Raw genomic sequence first — 11,603 nt, 5'->3', positions numbered from 1 at the left:
TTACATTGATTCCATATTTTCTTTCTCTGGAGCAGATATTTATAAGAAAATCCCTAAGTGAACCATGTGGGATTATGCCTTTGTCTCAATCATCAAAATCAAGATGAAAAAAAGCCACTATTATACATTCTAATTGAAGTTTCTTCCCAGTAATCAAATTTAAAGCAACAATTTTTCTCTGGAAGCAAAATTCCACTGACACATTCTGTGTATCAGTGGAATTGATACACACTGTGGTCATTTGGCATCCCTTTTCTGTATCTCTCTGAGAAGATCAAGAATTACAGACTTAGTTTGAGATGGGCAGAAGAATCTCCCTAACCCAAATTGCACAGATCTGAATTCCATGTAGGTGAGTGAACAATAATTGCAAATCAACTGTTATAGGTACACAGACTCAATTGCATTGTTTAGAAAGAAAATGAAGCAACATTTTCTGATCTGAGCCAGTTAAAACTGTAGGAAGTTAGCACCCACCTGTCTCCTAGAAAAATGAAATATTCTAGGAATATTAAAAGGCAGAATATTGTATTTTCCCTAAGGGAGAAACATGTTTCTAAAGACATAAACTCAGAGCCTCAGCTCCCTGCCCCCCAGGCAGATATTTTGGTGCTAATCTATCTACAAGACAAAAGCTGGGACAGCTTATCTGCAAAACAAAAGACATGGCCCTCAGGACATGATAGGATTAGCCCTCACTCAACATCCAAACCAAGACAAAGCCATTAAGCTATAATTGGAATTGCCCAAAGCCCCTTCATGACATCATCATTCAGCAAGATTCAACCAGGCCTGGGACTCAAGACAACCTACAAAGTTACCCCTGCATGGCGCCAATGGAGTCTGACAACCAATCAGAGTACATTTCTTACACAGGAACAGGAAGCTCCAAGGTGGGGCCCAAGACAGGGTATAAATCTCTCTCCCTCTCTCACCCATGTGCTCTTTTTGCCCAGCTCAAACCATGTGGTCCTGTCCACCATTAAACCATCTTTCCAAGCAATCTCCATGTTTTCAGTGTCTTTCTTCTCACTTGGAACTGAACCCAGATGGACCTTTCTTCCAACATAAAATTTACATGTAGTTTTCATGTGATCGTCCTTCCAAAGCAAAGCAAGTCTTGACTATTTTGAAATTATTTTGCCATATCATAGTTAAGACTACCATGTAGATAGTGTAGATGGAACCCTAGTTTCTCATTCTACAGATAAATTATGACCACAATTGAACCCAATTTTTTTTTTGTTAAATGGGACATTTGTTAAGTGAATTTTGCCCCATTTTATGACCTTTCTTGTCTTCCATTGCAAGTGTACAGCTACCAGATCTCTACCTGTAAAAATGCAGGCAATTGCTGGCTAGCAGAATGCAGAACACACTAATTCTGCTCCCATCTAGTGTGTGTCTACACTTTTCCAGTCCAGATATGGTAGCTCTATTAAAATGATACATAAAATATAATTGGGTCTCCCTTTCACAGAGTGTCAAGTGCCAATTTTGTGTCCTGTGATACCTAGTTAGAAGTAAATAGCAGATTTTAGTCATGAGTGCAGTCAACCTGCTACATTTTTAGAAGCAACTGGTTTTAAAGCAATTATATGTTCTTTTGAATATGTCTCCTGGATTTGTGTTATCATTTATATGTAGTACACGTCTTTTTCAAAAATTGAATGTGCATTGTTTGCAATCCCAGTTATGCATGAAGCAGCTGTATACTGCTCTGGGTTGGAGCAGCCTATACAATCTGCATGTCAGTAAAAAATAAATAAATAAGTGAATGGGTTTTCTTTTTCAAAAGAAACCTCCTGGCATTATTCCTTTGTTCAGCATTCCATGCGTCCTCTTTTTTCTTAATGTATGTTGTAGAGAACATGAGGAAGGAAAACAAATAGATTTCAATCACCAGTACAAAACTGAGCATTTTGTAGTTTTCTCAGCTGTTAAACATTCCTTTGGACCTTCAGTCTGGGGAATATCTCTCATATGTTTGTGGAATTGCAGTAATAGTTTCTGCTGCAAACCTTCAGCTACAGGAGACACAATAATGTGTCCCTGGGTCATTGAATCTCCAGTGAAGTGGGATTTAATCTGATGCTTTCTTGAAGGAAAAGCAATTTCCATGGGCACTTGATCTGAATAATTCTCACTTTCTTAAATAATTATCAAGGGATTCATATCTTTCACAGTCATGTTTAAAGACTTACGAAGTTGGGACTGTAGTCCATGCAAATGACATGGCTTTATCCCAAATATTGAAGACTGTGGATATGATCTAGGAAAATTTGCTCCACATATTTCACATGGAATCACAAGGAGAAAATTGTATGTATTCTTACAGGAAGGAAGGAAGGAAGGAAGGAAGGAAGGAAGGAAGGAAGGAAGGAAGGAAGGAAGGAAGGAAGGAAGGAAGGAAGGAAGGAAGGAAGGAAGAAACTTATCTGAATTGTTCAAGTCCATTATACATTTTGGCTGTATTCTTAAAAATATTTGGAGTGGGGGTGAGAATATGTATCGTTAACCACTCTTTTAACCACTCTACTCTTTAGCAGTAGAGGAATACTGAAGGATTAACTTCAGTATTCCTCTACTGCTAATGAATTGAACTCAGATTGTAATAGTGAAAGCTAAGAGGCATTGCTGTTATTGTACACAAGAGCTGTAATGTCTCAATGGATAGGCTCCTTTCTTCACATCAAAATACCCAAGAGTCACATTTCTGCTCTGCCATCTATGTGGTTGGAAGTTAAAGATTTGTTCATTATATAAACCATAATCAGAAAAGAATATCTATATGCTCTACAATTAACCCTTACATTTTAGAATTCTTGAATTATCGTTCAAAAAAATCACACATCATTCCGTTTGCATAATTAAGTTACTTTCTCTGGGTTGAATCTATGTCATAGGATTGCAGTAATAAGGAAATGAATGAAAGTCAGGATAACAATCTAATTAAGTAAGTAAGCATGTAAGTAAAGCAAAGAAGCTATTTACAAAAACCATACTGATTATTTCACAGTAAACCCCAATGAACACAGTGGAATTTACTTCCAAGTAACATTGAGTATGTTTGTGTTTGTATTTCTAGAATCACTCCTTTCCCCACCACTGCTAGACATCACTCTGCTTCTTGTAGCATAATCACCTATAGCCATGATGGCGAACCTATGGCACACATGCCACAGGTGGCACATGTAGCCATATTGGTGGGCACGCGACCTCAGCTGGGACCGGAAATTGGCAAACGGGCCATTTCCAGCTTCTGGAGGGCCTCCGGGGGGGGAGGCCATTTTCGCCCTTCCCAGACTCCTAGAAAGGCTCTGGAGCCTAGTGAGAGAGAAAAATGGGCCTACCAGGTTATTGCATGCCAGGAGCAGGGGTGGGGGGTCATTTGCACATACATGAGGGAGGGGAGCATAGAATTATGTGGGTGTGTGCATAACCCCCCAATGCCCCCCCTCTCTTGGCACACAATGGCAAAAGGGTTAGCCATCACTGACCTATAGGGATAATAAATGAATTTTGCCATGAATTCTATGAATTCTATCAGGAATGACTTTAGGGATGAGCTCTTTACACCCATCTAAGAAAAACAAGCATCAATATTTACTAGCTTTTATTTTTCCATTAGCAAAATTCCACAAGAAAAAGCAGCTGAAGAAAAAGAATGTTCATGAAAGTTATTTGCAATCAGTGATGATTTAATTGAAAAAGATGGTGTATGACAAGGAGGAGGGCTGCCACAAGAAAATTCATAAATCAAAGAACTAAGTTTTTTGTTTTGTTGTTTACAAATATACTTCAATACTAAAAGCATTGTATGAGAAATTGGGGGGGGGGAACAGTCCTGAAATGTCTAGGAATGTTATAAAAATCACAGATAAAAACTTTGAGAAAGAATCATTTCCAATTGGTACAGGATTTTTAGTAATTTCTCCACCCTATTGACAGAGAAGAAAAGAAGAAAAGAATGAGTTACAGCAAATTCTATACATGGGTGGACACACAGCACTGTAGCATCTGAAAGATCAGGTGGAGACTTTTATCTACATCAGGCTGTCAAACTCTCAGCTCACAGGCCGGATGCGTCACGTGATGCTGTGAGTTTGACACCCCTGATCTAAATGGTTCCTAAGAAGTGACATCAACTTGATGGTACATCATCATCATTGTAATGCTCTCTACATGGGGCTCCCCCTGAAATGCACTCGGAGGCTTCAGTTAGTCCAGAATGCAGCTGCGCGGGTGATAGAGGGAGCTACGTGTAGCTCCCATATAACACCGCTCCTGTGCAGACTGCACTGGCTACCTGTGGCCTTTCGAGTGCACTTTAAGGTGTTGGTTACGACCTTTAAAGCGCTCCATGGCTTAGGGCCTGGGTACTTACGGGACCGCCTGCTGTTACCACATGCCTCCCACCGACCCGTACGCTCTCACAGAGAGGGACTTCTCAGGGTGCCGTCCGCCAAACAATGTCGGCTGGCGGCCCCCAGGGGAAGGGCCTTCTCTGTGGGGGCTCCCACACTCTGGAACGAGCTTCCCCCGGGTTTACGCCAAATACCTGGCCTTCGGACTTTCCGCCGCGAACTGAAGACACACCTTTTTATCCGCGCGGGGCTGGCTTAAATTGAATTTTAAATGTCAAATTTTATTAATTTTAAATGGGTTTTTTTAGTGTATGGTAAATTTTTAAATTTTCAGGCTAATTTAAATAAGTTTTTAAAATTGCATTTTAATTGTATTTTGTATTGTTCGTTTTATTTTGCCTGTACACTGCCCTGAGTCCTTCGGGAGAAGGGCGGTATAAAAATCAAATAAATAAATAAATAAATAAATTGACCCAAGTTATTTTGCCTCCTCAACTTGTGTTGTGTAGAGGATGCATTCCAGGGGTGCCATTCAGCAGATTCTGACAGGTTCTAGAGAACTGATAGTGGAAATTTTGAGTAGTTTGGAGAACCAGCAAATACCACCTCTGGCTGGCCCCAGAGTGGGATGGGAATGGAGATTTTGCAATATCTTTCCCCTGCCATGCCCACCAAACCACTCTCACCAAGCCACACCACACCCACCAAGCCATGCCCACAGAACCGGTGGTAAAAAAAATTTGAATTCCACCACTGATGCCTTCCTAACAAGCTGTAATCAGGAAGCCACTGAAAGTCATAAGGCTGAACTATAGCTGAAATTATCTGCAAGCATCTAGATTTTGGCTGCCCTATATAAGGAGAGAATGAGACACTTACCCTGTGCTTTGAAATACAATATAATTCATCAAAGTGACATAAAGGAATGGCAGCTATACAGAGTTGTCTAATGTACCATGAGTCACACAACTCATCTCCTTATGGATTATCACAAGAATGGAACTGTTCTCATAACTAACTTTTTTACAAGCCATTTTTCATAATTTGATTTTAATGACTTTTTCTTCTTTTTGTATATAGAACTGCAGAAAAAAACAATTACTATCAACCTGCCTTCCATTGAGGACTTGTATACTGCATGAGTCAAAAAGAGGGCTGTGAAAATATTTACAGACCCCTCACATCCTGGACACAAACTGTTTCAACTCCTACCCTCAAAATGACGCTACAGAGCACTGCACATCTGACAGTGCGCATCCGACAACTAGACACAAGAACAGTTTCTTCCCAAATGCCATCACTCTGTTAAACAAATAATTTCCTCAACACTGTCAAACTATTTATTAAGTCTCCACTACTATTATTCTTCTCATCGTTCCTATCACCCATCTCCTTCAACTTATGACTGTATGACTGTGACCTTGTTGCTGGTATCCTTAAGATTTATATTGACTGTTTCCCTATGACTATCATTAAGTGTTGTATCTTATGATTCTTGACGAACGTATCTTTTCTTTTATGTACTCCGAGAGCATATGCACCAAAGCAAATTCCTTGTGTGTCCACACTTGGCCAATAAAGAATTCTATTCTATTCTATTCTATTCTATTCTATTCTATTCTATTCTATTCTATTCTATTCTGTAGATGACAACAACACTATATGTATGTACACTTATTAAAGCCCCCTGAGCACGGTTACTTTACTGTTATGACTATCTTGGGATGAAGTCCTGCTTCTTTCAGTCAAAAATGACATTAATTTTGTTGCTGTAGATCAGAGATGAGGAACCAGTAACCCCAAATACTATGACCTGTGATGAAGAATGCTAAGAGTGGCATTTCAGCAAAAAACATAAATTTTCAGATACAACCCCACCTGAATAAACACTCAAATCTCTGCACCCAACAGTGATAGGACCTAATGGGGTTAAAACTATGTTTGCAGATACCAATAGCCAATAGCTTCTTGTCAACATTCTCTCTTGTCATCTCCTCCCCCCCACCCACTGCCATTTTCTGTATCACTCACGCTATTTTAAATTTCATTGCTAAAATGATTTCTCTCTGCTTTCAATTTCACACTTGGATGCCAAGATATAACTTTTTAATATTAATATTACAAGACCTACCTTTGAATCCCCTGAATAAATATTCCAGAATATTCTAATGCATTTGCCTAGTAAAAAAAAATTGGGGAAAAAATTTGGTTTAACACACAAAGAATGATTTATTAATTTATTTGTTCAATTTCTATAGCTGCCCATCGTAATACGATTAACTCTGGGTGGGAAAGAATATCATTATATGCCTTACACTGAAAATAATTGTGTTCATTGGATGAGTTTGCTAGCGTTCTTCATCTCTGAAGAACATCCTGAGAATGGATTAAGAGTTAAGAGAGATTATCATTATCATCAGTGAAATTAAGAGAATTCCACTAGACTCCCAGAGTATATAAAATCACAAGGATCATAGAGATTATGGGGGATTCCACTCACATGCTGAGTCCCAATATTCATAGAAGGTCAGCTTTTCTATTATTGGTGACACATGATAGGACCTAGGAGTCTTGCAATTGGAATTGTGAACAATTCCAAGACATCCCTATGACAGATACATTTTATCTGCAAACAAACAAAAATACAAAATTATAAATGGTGCTTCAGAAATGGCAACATCTCATTGCTTTGTGCATAAAGGGGGCAATCTGTAATTCTTTCCTATCATATGATCTTCTTGGGGATAATTTTTTATTCAGTTCACCTCCCAGCTCCTGGGATCCCATCACAGTAGATACTGACATAATTAGCTCTAATAATCCAAATTTAGATCTGCCGGCATGCCAAAATTATTCTGTGGGCTGGAGATGAAGGCAATAGTACAAGGGCATATTGCACAAAAATGGTACCCAAGGCACCTGTATGCCGCAGTTAGAAGAATGCAAACAAATGAATTCCTTGTGTTTTATGTGCATTCATTATTTTAATTTTAATCAAAGTATTTTATTTTCATTTTCCATTTATAATGGAAAGGCAGGCTGCAGAAATTAAAAACAGATCATAAATCAGTAAAACTTTCCTGCCACCTCATAGCTTGTTGCTATTATTCAACATACAGCATGTTCATCTGAGCCATCAGGTTAGGTGTTACTGGATAGTATCATATCTGCAGCAGGTTGAGGAGCTTGTTTTTTTTTTTCCAGCATGACTTTCATTTAAATTTTTAATCATTCCCCAGATGATGAAATGACCTAAAGTTTCCATTGTGCTTTTGAGAAGGCACTGTTTTATTTTGCATAACAATATGCCATTGCGTTGAGGCAGGCCTTTGGCTGCCTTTCCATTTCTGATCCTTTCCAACTTAATAGTTCTTTATACCCTCCTGAGTTTACTACTTGTGCATAGTTGATTTTCAGAATTCTGCTGCTCCATCTGGAGTCTTTGGTATTTTGCCGCCGGCTCTCTGATTTCTCAATAACAGAAGTAATTTGCATTGGACTCTGCTTCTGGCACTGCCACCTTGACTTCTCCTTTTAGTGGACATTAGTGCCCATATGGTTCTGGGTAGATACTGAACATTAGTCATCAAGGCATCTGCCGTAGCTTAGTCAATTTATGCTGTCTTTCAAAAATATATTGCTTAAATAATTCAAAGTTGAACCACCAGCCCTGCTAATTAAGCTTAATGACCTTTTCATTACAGCCAGAATCATTTTTTTCCCCAACATGCTTCCTTTTGGGCGTTCTTTTAAGCTCCCCAATGATACCAGTTCATGTGTTCCTTTCATTCTCCCACTTAAACAAACAGTCTTTTCAACATGCCTATTCAATATTTAAAATAGTGTAGTAGCAATGACTGATATAAAACAGAAATCAAGGCACTCTGATACATTTTGTCACAATTCTTCAAATCCGTATTGTTTATGGCTAAGTGCAGGCACGTAGCCCAATTATGCAATCTTTTATGCCCTGTGGTCGCTGTTGTTAAGTGAATCATTGCAGCTGCTAAGTGCTTGTTAAACAAATCTGGCTTCCCCCATTGACTTTGCTGGTTAGAAACCAGCTGGGAAGGTTGCAGATGGTGATCATAAGACTCTATAACTCCGCAGCTGTCATAAATGGATGCTGGTTGCCAAGTGCCCGAATTTTGATCACATGACCTTGAGGATGCTGCGAGGATCATAAGTGGGAGGACCAGTTGTAAGTCATTATTTCAATGTTATTGTAACATTGAAGAGCCGCTAAATGAATGTTGAAGACTACCTGTAAATTTCAATTTGATTTCTCATTTAAAAAAGGATTTCTTCTTCAGGTCTTAGTTGGAGTGGCCCAGGAGAACTCATTTCCCGCGAAAGAATAAAATCCTGCTAGTAAATAAAAGTGGAATCCCAGCCAAATTCCTGACAGCAAACCTTCCATATATATCTATAAAGTCACTATAAAGTTTTTCAGAGCAAGGCCTTGGCAAGAGTTGTCTATGCTGGTATAGGTGTCAGATTGGCCACAGCTTGTTCCCTAAGGAAGAATAACCCTTGACTCCATAGGTGTTAGAGAAAAGGTACCTTTATTAGAGATCCTGAGTGCAATGTTAGCAAGGCAAGCTCTGAAAAAAAACCGTACAAAAATCATATATTGGAAATAATCCTCAATGTCCAAAACCCTCCTCCCTGAAGGAATAGTCCAATCAGATCTGCCTCAGGCACTGCTGTAAATTCCTTTCCCAGGGCTAATGCCCTTAAAGGCAGGAGGATGGCTCAGTTTGACACCTCTGGTTCCTGTCCATACTCCCCAATTTCCCATAACAATCTTTCCCATGTCCAGCACTCTTCCTTCCCAAATGCCCTCTCCCCACTGGTTATGGTAGTTACTAGTGAGCGTCAGAGAAAGCGAAGATAGGCAGCTGACAATAGATCACAATAACAATTACATTTCCTCAGAACACCATAGTTTCCATTGATTCAAGAACTATGCCACGCTTGGTGTAGCATTTTGAAATCATTGAAAGCATTTATAAAATGGGAGTGTATTTTTTTATTTTATGAAATTTGACTAATATTCCCAGCATTTTTTTTAATTTCCACTTTAGGCTTCTAGCCCTAGAATTATTAAGATCATCCCATTTAAGTACTAACTCAGTAATATTTTATTTTATTTATTTTTTATTTATTTATTTTGTCACACAGTATTTATAAACATAAGCATGAAATAACTATACAATATATAAGCATATATATAAGCATAAGTATGTAATAACTATATTAATTGGATATAATGAAAGGAAACAATAGGACAGGGAATGGTAGGCACGCGTGTGCTCTTATGCACTGTCGTGTCCCACTCCTCCGCTGACGGCCGGGTCAGGGAATCCGAATCAGGCGTGCCTCTGCAGCTCTGCCAAAGTCCTAGCAAAGTCCTCAGGGCAGGCAGGAGATCAGAAAGTGACTTCAGCAAGATATGTTTAGACTTTGCCTGACTCAGAGAATGCCAGAAAGCAGATCCTTTATATAGGCCATGGGGTGTGGCTCCATGACTCAGCACTTATCCAGGCCTGCCCCTCCCTTCCTTCTGTTGCCTCCGCCTATCAAGGTTTCTGACGCAAGGGTCACTCCAATCGGCAGCTGTTGGTAATTGACCTTCCTCAGGCTCACATGCTGTGGAGGAGGGGGAGGGGTCTAGTTGCTCTGTTTGCCTGGGCATGGAGCCAGAGCTGGGGGCTGGAGATATTTCCTCCTCTTCAGCCTGTCTGGGCATGGAGCCAGGGCTGGGGCCGGGAGGCATACTAGAACATTCCTCCGTGTTCGGAAGCAGATAAGCAGGCCCCGGCTGTGGTGAGATTGGGCGAGACACAACATGCACGTCCCTTGCAGACCTCTTAGGAATGGGGTGAGGTCAATGGTAGATAGTTTTTGGTTAAAGCTTTGGGGATTTTGGGAAGAGACCACAGAGTCAGGTAGTGTATTCCAAGTATTAACAACTCTGTTACTGAAGTCGTCATCATCATCATCATCATCATCATAGTAGTAGTAGTAGTAGTTGTTGTTGTTGTTGTTGTTGTTATTATTATTATTATTATTATTATTATTATTATTATTATTATTATTCTAGTTAACTAGTCAACAGGCACCATATAAATACTGCATACAGAATAGCCCAAAGCAAATATTCTGCTAGAGAGAAGTGCCCTGAGGATGGGCTCCAGCACAAGTCCAAAAGCTTGGAAGACTAAAGCTATGGTCTCAATGACCAACTCAGATTGGATCTTCCAACATTATCCTGGGACACATATATTTCTCTTCATTCCTAATTAACTGAGTTTTTCTACTTATGAAGAAAAATGCTAAGTTTCTTGTTTATTCCTTTTTCGTGGGGCAGGTAAAGATAAAGCAAGTTTCTGCAGCTGGAGTGCTGAATGAATGTATACAAGATGTGGAAGAAATAGGCACTGCATGAGGGAGTCAAGATTGTCAAGCAGAAGCAATACCAGAAATTGCATTTTTTGCTTTCCCAACATACAGACTAGTTAATTAGGGCAACAAACAGCTCCAGAGAGCCAGTTAGAAATAAATGGAGTAAGTACTTTATTTGAGCAGATAATTTAAAAAAAAATTGGAGAATATAGATTTGGCTGCCCTGGCCTGCTGATTGAATGGTCACTTCATGTTGTTTAAATGTACTGTTGGCTCTGAATAGCTGATGAAATGTCATAACAATCTTAAAATAGTATTTCTTGTTGATTGCTGTGGTTTAGCTGACCAAATCATGGAGGCTGAAGCCAAACACCCTGATTCACTGGCCATTGTTTTGGGAGATCTAAACAAGGCAAACTTAAGGAAAGAACTACCAAAATACTTTCAGCATGTCAATTGTCCCACCAGAGGCAAGAATACTCTAGACCACTGCTACACAACACTAAAAGATGCCTATCGGTCTTTACCACGTGCAGCTGTAGGACACTCTGATCATTGCATGATTCACCTTGTACCTGCTTACAGGCAAAGACTTAAAGCCATAAAACCAATAATTAAATCAGTGAAAACCTGGACGGAGGAATCAGAATTAAAGCTACAGGCATGTTTTGACTGCACTGATTGGAATATTTTTAAAGATACCTCTGCAGACCTGGATGAACTCACAGATACTGTAACATCATATGTCAGCTTCTGTGAAGACCTATGTGTACCTACAAGGAACTTGCGAATACACAGTAATAACAAACCTTGGTTTACACCTAAACT

Source organism: Ahaetulla prasina, chromosome 1 (genome assembly GCF_028640845.1).
Source record: "Ahaetulla prasina isolate Xishuangbanna chromosome 1, ASM2864084v1, whole genome shotgun sequence".
In the NCBI taxonomy this organism is placed as follows: Eukaryota; Metazoa; Chordata; class Lepidosauria; order Squamata; family Colubridae; genus Ahaetulla; species Ahaetulla prasina.
The sequence above is the reverse complement of the archived record's forward strand: the minus strand, read 5'-3'. Positions refer to the sequence as shown.